Raw genomic sequence first — 17,429 nt, forward strand, 5'->3', positions numbered from 1 at the left:
AGAGCCGACGGAGACCGAATACAACGTTCCAGAACACTCCAGCTCACATGTTAGTCTGCTCCAAGCATTTCCACAAAGGTGAGTCTTCTGTTGTAGTTGTAATTACGTAATTTATCATAACATGATTGTTGATGTAGGTTACAAATAAGTCTTATATTGATTTGAATTGAATTTGTTGCGCTATGCTGCTTTGTTCACTGTGGCTTTGCGGGCTAACGTTTGTTGTGTTTTGTAGGTGCGCCTAAATTTTTTTCTTTGGCGCACACACACAAAAGTTAGGAGCACCAGTGCAACCGTGGCAGAAAGTCTACAGCCCTGACAGTACTGTATCTCTCTCTCTATCTATGTGTTTCTCTGGTTAAATTTAGTTTGGTTATGACAACAGTGTTTACAATAAAATATGTTAATGTACAATCCTTAATATGTTATATGTGTCTGTGTTCGTGTTGGGGGGGGGGGTTGGACCGCCCCTGGGTACTCGTGTTCTCGCTAGTCCTGACTTCTTAAGTTCACACGGAAGTCCGGACTTCCCGAGAATGCAGCTCGTTCCTTCTACAATTGGAATGGGGGTGTACTTGATGACACCTCCGCTCCAGAGTTTTGTATTAGTAAAAATACAACACAAGGCAAAGTCGAGGAGTTTATTTGGGCCGGCCTGTTACAGCAGAGTGAAGCAGAAACCTGTTGCACTAACATACATGATGCAGATCTTTTTGCCAGCTGTTCGAAGTTTGTACAGATAATACTCACTCGTGTTTCAGCCACAAGTGTTTTGTGCTTGGTTCCATCAGGTTTGTCACAGCTGTTTCCTCCCTTTGACTACAGTTTATTTAAACATAGTAATATAACAAATCCAGCACAAATATAAAGCTAGTGCTCTGAAACATAAATATAAAAAGCTCAAACAATTACAAAAGCATGAGCTAAAGTTAGATTACTTAAAAGCAAAAATGAAAGCAACAAACTTCCATCAGCTGCTGCAGATCTCCATTTAGCAATCACAGGTAGCAGAGTGTGTCAGACACACTGTGGCTGTGCTGAGCGTGGACGAGTGTGTTCATCTGAAAGAGGTGTGTGTGTGTGTGTGTGTGTGTGTGTGTGTGTGTCTGGGAAGTGCTAGATGTATGCAGACTTTTTAAGTCCACTTTATATCATTTTATATAGGGCCTGCAAATAAAAAGAAAATGTGGTGCATTATTTTTGGATTCCTTCACTATAATAAGTTATATAAGACCAAAAAAATGTAAAGGTTTCTTACACCTAACAAAACACAATATAGGAATAAAATGATTCATATATTGATGTTCATCTGTGAAAGACAAAGACTTTAGATGGTCTTTAAACACTTCATACTATCTGCACTGTGTGCTCAATGCTCCATATGATCTTCCAGGACAATAACATAACATGCTCCAGAGGCACCTACTTAGGTATTGACAAGGTGCGATCGTGACTCAGGGGGTTGGGAAGCGTATCTGTAACCGGAAGGTCGCCGGTTCGATCCCCGGGCTCTCTGTCCTGGTCGTTGTGTCCTTGGGCAAGACACTTTACCCTACCACCTACTGGTGTTGGCCAGAGGGGCCGATGGTGCGATATGGCAGCCTCGCTTCTGTCAGTCTGCCCCAGGGCAGCTGTGGCTACAACTGTAGCTGCCTCCACCAGTGTGTGAATGTGAGAGTGAATGAATAGTGGCATTGTAAAGCGCTTTGGGTGCCTTGAAAAGCGCTATATAAATCCAATCCATTATTAAGGTCACAGTTTGAGGTAGTGTTTGTAATTTTGGTTTAAGCTATATTCTTTATAACTTGTATTTAAAATTTCCTAGTTTCTGTGCCTCCCCTGTGTTCCTGGTGAGGTTTTTAAAACCTCACGATGTAACTACAGCCCAGCCCATGCATCAGTATATTAATGACTAACCTTATATTACAGTTGTTCTCCTGACTGAAGTTTGGTCCATTTACAGCATCATGCCATGCAATTGCATTGTCCCTAACTATCGGGAACCGTCACGTTAAATTTATCGAGTGAAAAAAAGTTAGTGTTCATCCTCCAGCTTCACTGTGTTTATTTTATGCTAACCATAGCTGTGTCACTTGCCACCACACAGCACATAATTATATACCAGCTAGCCCAACTTCAGTAACCCTACACATGCCACTGCTGTTTAGTTTTCTGTCGTCATTTATGTCGATATTGATAGCGGAGTTGTACATTTTAATTTTTGCTGTGGCGATGAGCCACAGCGGTGCAGACGGCGCTGTCTGCCGCCCTTGCAGTTTTAATGCCCAGAGTCCACCAGTGCTCCGTAGTGGCGTACTTGGGGAAATTTAAGAGGTTTATCCTTCAAAACTTTAAATGCAAAAAAGTTGCAAAAAATAGTTTACAACAACAGGAAATTTATTTTGAGTGTCTTCATAGTTTTATTTTGGTGATACAGCAATTTTTATATACAGCAGGAAAAACAAAAAAACAATCCTATGATGCAAATTTGCAAAGAAAACAGCATCAAAATAAACTATTTCCAGCTGTGCAATTCGAGTTCTAAGCATCCCAGAAACTATTCAGAAAAGTCAAACATGACTTATAAAAACACCAGTATAGGCTTTTAAGGCCTACAAGTAAAAAACTACATTTTCCGCGAATATGGCGTCACTTCCGGTTTCGGACAGGAAATGGCGGACATGCGATAGTTCGCGCTGACGTCTGTTTCAATGTGGGAAGTGTTACGAACAGCTGGTTTGCTATGGCACCGCACCAGACGTAGCTGCACGGGGTGGCTGTAGCTCATGTCAGCCTCTAACCAGAACGTCGGTGGTTTGATCCCAGTCTGCTCCAGGCTGCAAGCCAAACATGTGTGCCTTACGTTGAGTTTTATTATGTTAATGCTGCATAGTTTTCACGGTGGCTTTGGAGAGAAGTCTTCAAATAAACCAGGAACGGAAAACCACTATATAATCCCAAAAGTATTTGTAGCCCAGCTAGAAAAAAAGAGCAGTGGAAAGTAATTTTTCAGTGTATGATGTAAACAATTTAGTTATTTCTTTCTTCTTTTGTTTAAAGGAAGATGTGGACAAATAAGATTATCTGTTGTTGTATTACTTGGCCAATCAGCAATGAGCTCCCAACTACCCTTGCTGTTGACCTTGATCACATGACTTTCTGTAGTTGCCATTTCGTTCCTGTTCATACAAAGCGATGTGCCTGAGAAACTAATGTTACCAAAGTCGAATTGCTAAGAGTTGCAAGCAAATTTCATCATGTCATCGGTGAGTAAGAAAAGTGGGGAAAACCTAATTTGATAAGGAGAAAAGGGCAGACATAACGGGACGGAAAGTCCGCTAGCAGCTAAGCTAACAGTCTCTCTGGTGTGGTCCCTCCTTATTGGTGTTTATACCTTGGGCTCCTGCCGATCCTAGATTTTCTGATACTGGCTAGTGGGTTATTCTTGATAATAAATCGTAAGTTGGGTTACATATTCGTCTGTCTTCACACGCATATTGCATAACTCACTGTGGGCGGTGCACTGTTGGACGGACCAATCGGACTCTGCGCTGCGGGACTGTTTTGATCACGCAGACTGGGAAATGTTTCACGTGGCTGCTAGGGACATTGACGAGTACACAGACTCAGTCTGCGGATTTATCAGGAAATGCGTGGAAGATGTCGTCCCATCCAGAACAGTTAAATCCTTCCCAAATCAAAAACCCTGGATTAACGGCGATGTTCGCGCGGCACGGAGCACCGCCTTTGCCTCCGCGAACACATCGGACTACAAACACGCACATTACCAACTCCGGAAGACGATCAAAGCAGCCAAACGTGAGTACAGGGACAGGGTGGAGCAACAGTTTGACAACCCTCGGAGGATGTGGCAGGGACTAAACACCAGCACACCGCAGACCACGGCCTCTCTGTGTGAGGATCTAAACGTATTCTACGCTAGATTCGACACAGCGAACACCATGAGACCGGACAGTGTGCGCACCGCGGATGACGTCAGTGCGCACACTGTGTCTGAGGAGGATGTGCGGAAGTGCTTCAGGAAGGTGAACGCACGCAAAGCTACTGGTCCGGACGGGATTCCCGGCCGCGTCCTCAAGTCATGCGCGGCTCAGCTGGCTGGAGTGTTCACGCACATCTTCAACCTTTCCCTCTCTCTGTCTGTAGTCCCAGCCTGCTTCAAAATGGCCACCATCGTCCCTGTACCCAAATCCTCCACCATCTCCTCATTGAACGACTGGCGACCTGTAGCCCTGACCCCCATCGTAAGCAAATGCTTCGAGAAGCTGGTCAGGGACTTCATCTGCTCTGCACTACCCGACTCACTGGACCCTCTACAGTTCGCATACCGCCACAACAGGTCCACTGATGATGCCATAGCCCTGACACTACACACTGCCCTGTCACACCTGGAGAAGAGAGACACGTATGTGAGAATGCTGTTTGTAGATTACAGCTCAGCATTCAATACCATCGTTCCCTCGAAGCTGGACAGGAAACTGCAGGATCTAGCACTGAGCAGCTCCCTCTGCAGCTGGATCCTTAGCTTCCTGTCTGACAGACGCCAAGTGGTCATACTGGGCAGCATCACCTCATCCCCCATCACACTGAACACTGGTGCTCCACAGGGGTGTGTACTGAGCCCTCTCCTGTACTCACTCTACACCTACGACTGCACAGCCACTAACAGCTCCAACATCATTGTGAAGTTTGCGGACGACACTACAGTGGTGGGTCTTATCACCAACGGTGATGAGACGGCTTACAGGGAGGAGGTCAGCGCCCTGACCCACTGGTGTCAAGACAACCATCTCACCCTCAACGTCGCAAAGACAAAGGAGTTGATAGTGGACTTCTGGAGGTGCAGAGAAGTACACACCCCCATCACCATCAACGGCGCTGCTGTGGAGAGAGTGAGCAGCTTCCGGTTCCTTGCTGTACATCTGGCTGAGGATCTTACGTGGTCAGTACACACAAACAAAACAGTGAAGAAGGCGCAGCAGTGCCTCTTCTTTCTCAGGAGACTGAAAAGATTCGGCATGAGCCCCCGCATCCTCAGGACCTTCTATCACTGTGCCATTGAGAGCATCCTCACTGGATGCATCACCACCTGGTATGGCAACAGCACCGCCTACAACTGCAAAGCTCTCCAGCGAGTAGTGCGGTGCTCTGAACGGATAATTGGAGGTGAGCTTCCCTCCCTCCAAGACATCTACAGGAAGCGCTGCCTGAGGAAAGCGGGGAGGATCATCAAGGACTCCAGTCACCCCAGCCATAAACTGTTCAGACTGCTTCCATCAGGAAGGAGGTTCTGCAGCATCCGGTCCCGTACCAGCAGACTGAGAGACAGCTTCTTCCACCAGGCCATCAGACTGCTGAACACGTCATAGACACCTCACCTTCACTACTGGAACTTTAACATTATGCACTACATACTGTACAGTAACGCCACTGTTTTGCACATGTCTCAACTCTGTATATTTTTATATATTTTATTTATTGTTTACTCTATTTAATTTGTAAAATATGTACACACACACACACACACACACACACACACACACACACACACACACACACACACACACACACACGTGTAGAAAAATATTTAGTATACACATCCAGAAATGCATATACTATTATATATTGTACATATATTTATTAGTTTCAGATGTAGCCATTCTTGTATTTTGCTTGTTTACATTATTGTATTTTGCACAACTCTGTTGCTTGTGAAGCTCGCACACAAGAATTTCACTCACATGTGCTGTAACAATATACCTGCACATGTGATGTGACAATAAAAGTGATTTGATTTGATTTGATTTGACTGTTACGTTGCACTTTTCTATTGCACTGTTGTGTCTGTTCTGTCTGGTGTTGCACTGTCTTTGTTTTGTTTTTGTTTTGCAACTTTATGTAGTCTTGGGTTGCTTGTCTGTTATATGTCATATGTAGCACCATGGTCTTGGAGGAGCGTTGTCTCATTTCACTGTGTACTGTACCACTACACATGGTTGAAATGTCAATAAAGCCACTCGACTTCAAATGAACTTGATTGACATCCCATTCTTAATTCACACTGTCTGACCCCCTTTGCTGGTATAAGAGCTTCAACTATTCTGAGAAGGCTTTCCACAAGGTTTAGGAGTGCAGGCCAGTCAAGATCTTCCACATCAGTCTTGCTCATCCATGTCTTTATGGACCTGGCTTTGTGCACTGGTGCGCAGTCATGTTGGAACAGGAAAGGGTCTTCCGCAAACTGTTCCCACAAAGTTGAGAGCATGAATTACCAGACGGAGGAGCGTAATTTGTCTCTCCAGAGAACGCGTCTGCACTGCTCAGTGGTGTCGTGTTTCACAGTAATGTATCAGAAGCATTACATTTCACTTGGTGTAACGCTTGTGTGCAGCTGCTTTGCCTCATTCCATGAAGCTCTCTACGCACCGTTCTTCAGCTAATCTGATGGCCACTTGAAGTTTTGGAGGACTGTAATTATTCTTTCAGAAATATTTGTAGAAGCAGTGTGCCTGACCCGGGGCTTGATCTTACGTTCCTGTGTAAGTTATTGGAACTCTTGAATTCAGTGATTTGGATGAGTGAGTGAATACTTGTGAAAATATAGTGTATACTAGTATAACAGTGGATGTGTGGCAAATGGTGCCAGCTAACTGCTGACTGAGCAGCTTACAAAGCTGATGTGTGGACTTATTTTGGATTCAGGACAAAAGAAGTTAGTAAAGACTATGACAAGAGCAATGCAGTCTATAAAATCTGCACTGCCAGAGTCAAATATTCAAGTAACACAACAAATGTATGAACACATGTGTCTAGACACTATAGCAACGTAGCTTCCAATGCTAATTTTAAAGCGAAACGAGGTGATCCCGCTTAATGGCCAATTGAAGAAGTTCGAAACGATGAGCAACTTCAACTCGTGCAACAAAAATAACGCAGTCAGTACTTGTTTTTATTTGCAATGACATGCGCCCTTTAAGTGTTGTGGAGAATAAAGCATTTGTTAATAGGATTAAAATGCTGGAGCCGCGTTACACTGTTCTCTTCTGACAACACATCACGGACATTGCTCTGACAAAGTTGACCCAAGATGCCAAAGCGACAGTGCCGGACTCTCTCAGCTCGGCAGAGACAGTTGCTTTGACATGCGACGCTTGGACTTCGAGAGCCACTGAATCGTACGTAACTGTTACAGCACATCACATTACTGACCAGTGGAACCTTCAGTCTCATGTACTACAAACCTGAGCCATGCATGGCAGTCACACAGGTGAACACATTGCAGCGTTACTAACTGACGCCGTGGCTGAATAGGAATTAAACGCAAAGGACCTTGTTGTTGTTACCGATAATGCACCAAACGTGGCTGTCGCTGCTAGACTTGCAGGCATGATGCACATACAATGTTGTGCAGACAGTCTGAATCTTGCCTCACAGAAAGCACTGGAAATACAATCCGTGGCGCAACTTCTCGGGAGGATCCGACATGTAACAGCCTTTTTCAGGCGCAGCACCACAGCCAGCAATCAGTTGAAGCAGAAACAGCGCCTCCTTCAGGAGGCACAGATTGATCATGGACATAATTACAAGATGGAACAGCTCCTATGATGTGATAGAACGATTTTTAGAACAGCAACCAGCCATCTGTGCGGCTCTGCTTTCTGCTGAAGTTAGGAAGAGTGAAAAAGAAATTTTACATTAAGTGAGTCTGACATCATATGTGCAGAAGTTGTCATTGCGCTGAAGCCTGTAAAGCACGCCACCCTGGTGATGTCAGAGGAGAGCATGCCAACCCTGTCCATCATTGCTCCTCATCATGCTGTGCTTGTAATGGGTGCACAAGAAATGATGATACCCCAACAGTAAGGGACCTTAAGACCGCTATAACAGAAGATCTGGGAAAGAGATATGTCAATGAGAGGGAGACACTATTGATGGCGTCAACTGTTGATCCTCGGTTTAAGGACCTTCCTGTCTGAAGCAGAGACCAGTGACATCTATTCCAGACTGTTGGACACTGTGGTGACTGTGATAAAGAAGGAAAAAAAAATGTAAATAAATAAATGAATTAATTTAATTGGAAAAATTCAATTGAAGTTATAAGCAAGTGAATAAAGTAAAAAAAAAAACTGTATTGAAGACATTTGTAGTAAATATTAGTGCAGAACACGGTAAATCTTGGATTTGAATTTTGACTTTGTGACATTAATACTAGTTGGATTTAATGTTTTTCAGCAGCAAAAGAATAAGACTGACAAACGGGTGGAGGAGGAGAATGCCAAAGAGGAGGCTCATCATCCACATATCAAAGACAGCTTTGCCTCCATCCCTCAGCCACCCCTAAGGAGACCAAGGATCTCATGTGCATTGGTGGACTTGGATGGAGCTACGTTTACCTCTACTGGTGATGATACTGTATCAAAATCAGAACATGATGTTGCTGCAGATCAAGAGGTATAGAGATGAGGCCCCTTTGCATCTCACAGGAAATCCTCTACGTTGGTGGAAGGACTATGAACAGCTATCCAAAGTAGCAAGGAGTTTCCTTTGCATTCCTGGAACAAGTGTCTCTGCAAAGAGAGTTTTCTCCTTTGCAGGAGACAGTAAATGCACAGAGAAGTATCCTGAGAGCTGAGCATGTCGACCAGTTTGTATTCCTGCACAAAAATTTGGAAGTTAAAAATAAACACTGAGAAAACACGATAACATGTAAAATCTCAGATTTGATATTTTGGTTGAATCCCATAAGCACTTTTATTTAGATGAGTAAATTCCCTTTTTCAGGTTGCACAAAAAGTGTTCCATTGATGGACATTGCAGAGCTGTACTTTGTTTTATAACACTGACATTTTTTGTCAGTGTTTACTTGGATGGATTTATATTTGTTTATGTTTGTTTATGTTAAGGGAACATAAAAACTACTAAACTATAACAACAGGACAACTATAACACACCCTCAGAGGCTGGTAGATGCACATGTCACATTAATGAATGCTGGAGTTCAACTCTAATACCTTAATTGTTGGTAAGTTTGCACAAAACAAGCTTGTTCTGCTTCTAAAGACTTTCTACATATGTACAATTCTCCAGGCCTTTATAGATCTTATTGATAAGAATGATTACATTTTAACATGTTAACTATAAACATGACATAATGACATCAAATGAAAGATGAAGTCTTAATCTGACCTGTTGAATATTTAAGATCATCATGTGAATGAAAGAACCACGATTATTACACGTTTTTTCATTTTCTATAAAAGCCTGAAAATGTGTGTGTTTAAATTATACATTAATTTTAAACCCTGGACAGGGTCACCGTGGTTACTGTGACACCTTTCAGCTTGTGGTTAAAGCTCACTGCAAAGACACACTTTACTGGGAAACAATGGTAAAGGTTTAAATGGAAGTATTTTACATAAGCATAATGAATTATGATTAAAAACATGAATAAATTATATCCCAGACGGTTTTTTCTCCAGAGCAGAAGATATTATTGTATTGTTGCAGTGCGATAATCAATCCTAATTTAATAACCCCAAAAATCACACCTGTCTTCACTTATCCTGGACTTTATTCTGATAGATGGTATTACGAGGTCAGAGGACAAAGAGATGCAGACGGCTATGACAGCTGATGCTGCTGACATGAGTCTGCAGCATCACTATCCTGAAGATGGGCAACTAGCAGTTGATCTCAGACACTTTGCATTGTTTCTTCTTATTCTGTTGTTTTTTGGCATTTATGCAAATGTGGACAGCTTGGTGAAAAAAATCACTCCATCACTCAGGTTGAAATAAAAAGGAATAACTGTTGAGATGAAATTATTTAAATATATGCTTTATATTAACTAAAGTGCCCTCTAATTGTATAGTGCAGTATTAAATGGACTCGGCCCTGAATAATAAAGGCTCTTACAGCGTATCACTCTCTTAGAAGTAAGTTTGCAGGAGACTCTCGCCCACACTTGGCTGCAAAAAGTCGAGATAACGGGAAAAGACCAGAGGAGAAGTAAGACAAGGTCGCAGCCTCGCTGGAACTGAGAAAAGGTGTGTTGCAGCTAATAGACAATAACCCCTGAGTACGCTACGCAGCGCGACTACTGAATGCTTGTGTAACTATTGTTTAGCCTAGAATGGGGTAGGTGATAAAACTGTTAGCGCATACCGCCATTTCAAGATTCGCGGCAGTGTGTCATGCAGGACGCATCTCCCTTCTAGAAGTAATTTTGTGAGAAATTAAAAGTGTAAAATGGTCTACTGAGCAGCAGTGTTGGTCAAGTTACTTGAAAAAAGTAATCAGTAACTAATTACTGATTACTTCCCCCAAACAGTAATTCCGTTACTTTACTGATTACTTATTTTCAAAAGTAATTAATTACTTTGTTACTTTTTAAAAAGATGATTTACAACCTGAATAGGTGATAAAGAAATAGATTTTTCAGCCCAATTCTACTTTCTGCATAATCCATCATATAAAATGTAATCAACTGGAAAAGTCTCTTTTTAAAATTTGTTTTATTAGTTTTAATCTTTTAACTTTATACATCAAGCAAAATTAAATTATATGCAACATTCTCTGACTGGAAGAAATTAGTTTAACATTTAAACCTATTTTCTGCACATTCCAGCACATAAAATAAAATAGTTTTTGTGTTTACACTCAGTCTTTCAAATAGATGCAAGTAAAACACAGCAGAAAATAAATAAAGTCAAAGACTAGCGGTCCTGTTGCTCTATTTTCACCTGTAAAGCAGGAGTGGGGCAGGCGGAGGTTTACCCTGGTGCAGGTGTGCCGCAGCGGTCAGTTGAAGAATCCACGAGTTTCTCTGTGAATTTCCCATTATGTGGTAGCGCACCCGGTGCTTCCTTGGAAGTTTAGGGTTTTTTTTCGCTGTAAAAACAAGTTTTCTTCCCACGCACAGCGGACACTAATGTTTTTGTCACTTTGTATGGAATCAAACTCAAAGTAAAGTCAGTACTTCCATGCTTTAAACGCTGCACGCTCATCCTCTCTCCCGCACTCGATATATGATCCATTGTTGATCTGCACACAGCTGTTGTCACGAACGTCGCACTCGCTTACGTCACTGTCGTGAGACATTCTCGCAAAAAAAAAATCACGGTTTGAGTAACGCAGTAATGCAGCGTTCCTACAGGAAAGTAACGGGAATCTAATTACCGTTTTTGCAATAGTAATCCCTTACTTTACTTGTTGAAAAAAGTAATCGGATTACAGTAATGCATTACTGCCCATCTCTGGTCACTGACCGGTTTCTAGGACTGTGTGACTGAAGCCTAAAGAGATGAATTCCAGCATCAGTGAAAAATAAAAATCAATATCAGTGAAAGCCATTAATGAATACATGTCACGCAGACAGTGATGGTGAATACTTAGGTACATAGCCATGTACTTATTACATGACTGAAGACTAAAACCAGCGCAGCTGCTTAACACACCCTCTAGCATATATATTTAATACAGAGTGCCATTTGCAGCTTTATGCCACCATCTGGTGACTAAACACACCAGTTTGTGCAGATTTACGAGCACACTTTGATATCACCTGCTGCCATCTCAGTGCCCACTGAAGAAAAACACAATTTTAGAAACCTTAGTTCTCTTGTTGTTTAATGGTTGATGTTCCTTCCCATAATTTTCTTTTATATTGTAACAATTTCACTTCATTACCCCATTAATTTTCCTGACCTTCAAATCTTCAATTTGGATCTCGGTCCTTTCATGGATTTGATTCTGTTTTATTTCTAATGTGGAAAGGCTCCATCGACAAGCTGCTGTTATCTCTGTGTTGCTGCAGTTTGGAGAAGACTGCAGGAGAGGTAGCTGCAGATACAACATTGCAGCTATGATGCTGCAGCAGATGTGATGAATAAAAAAAGGAGGCAGGTTTATTGCTGTATATGATGACACAAACACACAAATATTTAAGAAAGAATGAAACTACAAACTGAGAAACTACATGGGAACACACAGGTTGTGGGGACAATGTGACACAGAGGGACTCAGACAATATATACACAGGAGATTAGGGGAGAGGGGACACACTTGGGGGACACAGCTGAACACAATCTGACTGACGAGACAAGGGAAGCAAAAATTAAAGCTTTGGCAGACTATCAACATAAAACAGGAAGTAACACACACTCACTGAGACTCAGACTAAGACATGAGGGCTTGACACTGGGACTGGGGATAAACAGACATTGAGACATGACAACCTGATAAAGCAAAGGTGCAAAACATAGAGACATAAACATGGGAACATAATTTGAGAAAAACACATAGCACTACAAATGCAGAGAGCCATGGAGACAGAACACAGACAGACATGATCAGGGACATTATTGGGAAACAGGACATTGACATTGAAACTAACATCATGAGGAACAAAGGATCAATATTAGAATTCAGAAAAAATAAACTCAGATGCATGAAAAAATAATATACTCGACACTAAAAATAGAGACAGATTATAAATCTTCTCTTAAATCCAAAAAAATAAACAATAAAGTCAACACAAACTCAGACTGCTGGGTCGAAGACCAAGTACCATCATCATATCATACATTTAGTTTTTTAATTAAAAAACCAAATTAAAATGCACATGTTATCCAAATGATATGTTAGTGAAGCTACAGCCACTTATTCATTGAGTATGACCATGTAAAGAAAGTTTTTTGGTCACTAGATGGAGACATAGGGTTTGAAATGGCAACACATTTTAAAGATAGGAAGTCAAAAACTAATCAGAGACTTCCTCATATCTGACGTAAAGAAGTCTTTATCAGTTTTTATCATTCAAAATTGAAGTCATTTTTTTGCAAGCCTAAGTGGACGGGAAGATACTCATCTCACATTAATGAATGCTGGAGTTTGACTGTAAAACTTTAACTGTTGCAATGTTTGCACAAAACAAGCTTGTTCTGCTTCTAAAGACTTTCTACAGATGTACAATTCTCCAGGTCTTTATACATCTTATTAATAAGAATGATTAAATTTCAACATTTTAACTATTAACATGACATAATGACATCAAATTAAAGATGAAGTCTTAATCTGACCTGTTTAATATGGACTATTATTAATATTAATATTGATTCCCATTCATTTCCCATGGCAGTCTGACCAGGAACACCACACAAGGTTGATAAAAACACTCAAAATTCAGTGAAAGGTGGTGCTCATCACTTTTATATGTGTGCATAGTGTGGAGGATATCATAAGGTGTTGAAGCAAACAGATGTAAAACTCAATATTTATGACTCTTTTAAGTTGTAAATCGGTCAGATTTGTAAGGGGTGCCATTTGTAAACTGAATCATGCTGAAATTAACGGCAACATTTTTCCATATTTAACTCAAAACCTTACAAAAACATGTTTTTTTGAGTCATTCTTTATAACATTTAGTAAAATATTTGTAACTTTTTATATTTAAAACACAATTTTAAATGTTAAATCTAAATATTATATTTAAATGTAAATGTTAAATGTTAAATCTAAATATTATATTTAAATGTAAATGTTAAATCTAAATGTTATATTTAAATCTAAATGTTATGTTTAAATGTAAATGTTAAATGTTAAATGTAAATGTTATATTTAAATGTAAATGTTAAATGTTAAATCTAAATGTTACAGGAAAATAAAAATGTAGCTAACATGCAAATGTATTTTTTATTGTACAGGTCAACAGAAATACCAAAATAAAAGGTTTACGAAACCCTCCGGTGCTAATGTGTGCCGATAGTGGTCAGATTGTGTCTGCTCTTCCCTGATGGTCACTTCCGCCGCCATGAGCTGCTTCACTTCTTGCCTGCCAGCTGTGCTGCGGGAATTGCGACGTGGAGACTGCAGCTGCTGAGGGTGCTCTACTGCTGAACAGTTGATTAGCCGACAAAACGGCTCTTCTCATGTTTTTAGCTAAATGGATTTAACATTTAGATTTAAATATAATATTTAGATTTAACATTTAACGTTTAATAATTAACATTGTGTTTTAAATATAAAAAGTTATAAATATTTTACTAAATGTTGTAAAAAATGACTCAAAAAAACATGTTTTTGTAAGGTTTTAAGTTAAATGTGGAAAAATATTGGCGTTAATTTCAGCATGATTCAGTTTACAAATGGTGCCCCACTGATTTGACCCGAACATGACAGGAAGGTTGAAGGTCATCGTGTGAATGAAGAACGAACCACAGTTATTACTTATTTTTCCGTTTTCTATATTAGCCTCAAAATGTGTGTGTGTTTAAATTTTACATCAATTTTAAACCCTGGACAGGATCACCAGTCTACTGCAGTGTGTGGAAACTGAATTTATAAATCCAAAATGAAGACAAAGAAAAATTGCTCAACCATTTCCTGTATGAGGAGAAATGATCAACAGTAACATCACAGGAAAACATTTGTGGTTGAAATATGGGTCACCGTGGTTACTGTGACACCTTTCAGCTTGTGGGTAAAGCTCACTGTTGTCAAGCAAAGACACACTTTACTGGGAAACAATGGTAAAGGTTCAAATGCAAGTATTTTACATAAGCATAATGAATTATGATTAAAAACATGAATAAATTATATCCCAGACTGTTTTTTCTCCAGAGCAGAAGATATTATTGTATTGTTGCAATCCTAATTTAATAACCCCCCAAATCCCACCTGTCTTTCCTCAAACACTTATCCTGGACTTTGATTGTGGCTTTATTCTGATAGATAGTATTACAAATTCAAAGGACAAAGAGATGCAGACGGCTATGACAGCTGATGCTGCTGACATGAGTCTGCAGCATCACTATCCTGAAGATGGGCAACAAGCAGTTGATCTCAGACACTTTGCATTGTTCTTCTCATTCTGTTGTTTTTTGGCATTCATGCAAATGTGAACAGCTTGGTGAAGTAAAAAAGTAATAACCCATTGTGGATTACCCCCCCCCCCCCCCCCAAAAAAAAACAAAACAAAACAAAACAAAAAACAAACAAAAAAACCCTCTATCTTACCTACACTCAGATGTCAATGTTGGGGATGTACATGATGGTAAAGATGTCTTCTTACCATGTGCAACCTGAAAGTCACCACAGTTAATATACTGATTCTTGTTTCAGCCACAGATGTTTCCCCGTGTGGTTACTGCTGCTTGTTTCTCAGCATGCAGGACCTGTTAGAGTAAACTACTTACATTTAAACCTTCACCATCACAGTCTACTGTGTGTGTGCTAAACAAATATGACCATTACACAAGAATTCAGGGGTCAGTAATTATTTTCATGGAGACTTCAACTATGGGTTTATGGAATATGTTAACTGACAAACTGACTTATTTTCACTTATTGTACTGTGATGATCTATGTCAGTGAGGACATTCTAAGGAAATGTGACTATTTGAACTTAACTCTTGTCATCAACTTGTCCAGACACATGTCCCACTATTTTTCCTTGAGAGACACAATCATTAAATGCTCATGCAACATGTTGATTACATATCATATGTACATTACATTGCAGCTATAGTCTGTACTGACGTTTGCATCTAATTTTTCACAGGGTAAATGAACCTAATATGAGAGATCTTTGTTCACACACTAAACCAACTTCCTGTCTGAAACACCTGCACTACAGGGACAAGTTCTGAAAAGGGTAAAGGAAATTATTCAAGGTTTGTGTGTAATAGGGCTTTGGAGTTGACGTCACGCCGCAATGCATTGTGGGAGCGCAGCTCCATTTTCGGGGTCTACGAATCAAAACAAACACACTGTGTTGGAACGACGACGACAAGAAAGATGCTTAAAAGCAGCTCAAAAGAAAACGGACGGTATAGAGACCGATTGCGTCCAGAGGCGAAGCAGCGGTACTTGAAAAAAAATAGAGTGCATCGCAAATATGGACCCAAATGAAATACGTCAGTGGAGTAAAGACCCAGACGACTTACCGCCACTGTCCTACCCCGATATCTTCACGTATCTTGTTTGTGGAGTAAGCGCTTACACAGCGAACCAGTTTCGTAATTACAAGTCACTGGAGGCGCACATCCAATTTACAAATGGCTGGGTGCAAGATTTGGCTATTTTCAAGCCGCCAAACTCTGAGTACGTCGTCATTCATACCAAAGTAAGTCAGCTGGAGTGCATCGAGTGAAATAGCCATTTCCCACCCCCCACCATAATTAATGTTACACATTTATCATTGAACTGCTAAAATATCGTTATCATATTATATGCCCATAATTGTAAAGTACATGTAAATTAACACATTGATAATCGGGTAAATTATTAACGCCAATTTGTGTCCTTCCTGTCTCATTTCATTTATTGTCTTTACATCAACCAATCAAGTCACTCCATTCTATGTTTGATCGCAATTTCTATAACTTCCGAGACCACCAACGATGATATTATTCAGCTATAAAGTGTGATGTGAACATATTTAGAACTTACTGGAATGAAAATGTCTTGAGCACACCAGCTGATATCTGGAGACGTAACAGAACTTGATATCAGCTCGTCTCACGGCTGCTATCCAGCCTAGACGCCTTCGTTTGGTAACATCCGATACATGAGCTCCTTCATGTTGCTTCCAGGTTGGGAAAGCATAAAAAGACAATCGAAACTTATTCCCGTGCCGGTCGTAAGATTGCAGCCGACCACACAGCAAGTACGAACCATGGCTATGCTTTCGCTCCTTACTTAGACCCCCAAAATGGCGGATCGGGCCAAAATCCTTTCCACGCCCACCCCCGTGACATCACGCTCCAAAGCCCTATTATCAAGTTTTTACACAGAACTGAATTGAATAAAGTCTGTTAAAATAAAAATGGCAATTACGCAGGGTCATTGTTTCCTGTTGTGCTGGAAGACATGGCACTGCTAAGGACTGGCTGCAGGAATCCCTAAAATAAAAGTGCCACTTATCAGAGATATGAAGTGAAATTAATACATTAATAACTAGCATTGAGTAGAATTTTAAAATAGGCACTGGCTAACAGATCAACCAAAGTATTTACCATAGTCTGCACAAATCTGAAGGGACTTTTGCTGCTCAAAATGCAGATTTAGGTTTAAAGTTAGTTACGTTAAGGAGCTCGGGGAAAAAATGTGTCAATCAGATGTTCTCACTATGATGTTAAAACGTGTGTATGTGTGTGTGTGTGTAAATAGGGTGGAGCATGTAGTGTACCACAGACAAGTTCCTTGTTTTCACTCTGAAAAATCAATTCATTAATCAATCAGTAAGGCTAAAATACAGCATGTTTTTTTATTTTAATTGATTTTTTTTGGTAAATGGACTGGTTCTTGTACAGCGCTTTTCTACTCGTCTGAGCACTCAAAGCACTTTACACAACTTGTGCATTCACCCATGCACATTTTTCTAGGTGTTTTCTAAGTAACATTCACAC

This window comes from Maylandia zebra, linkage group LG13, assembly GCF_041146795.1.
Source record: "Maylandia zebra isolate NMK-2024a linkage group LG13, Mzebra_GT3a, whole genome shotgun sequence".
Taxonomy (NCBI): domain Eukaryota; kingdom Metazoa; phylum Chordata; class Actinopteri; order Cichliformes; family Cichlidae; genus Maylandia; species Maylandia zebra.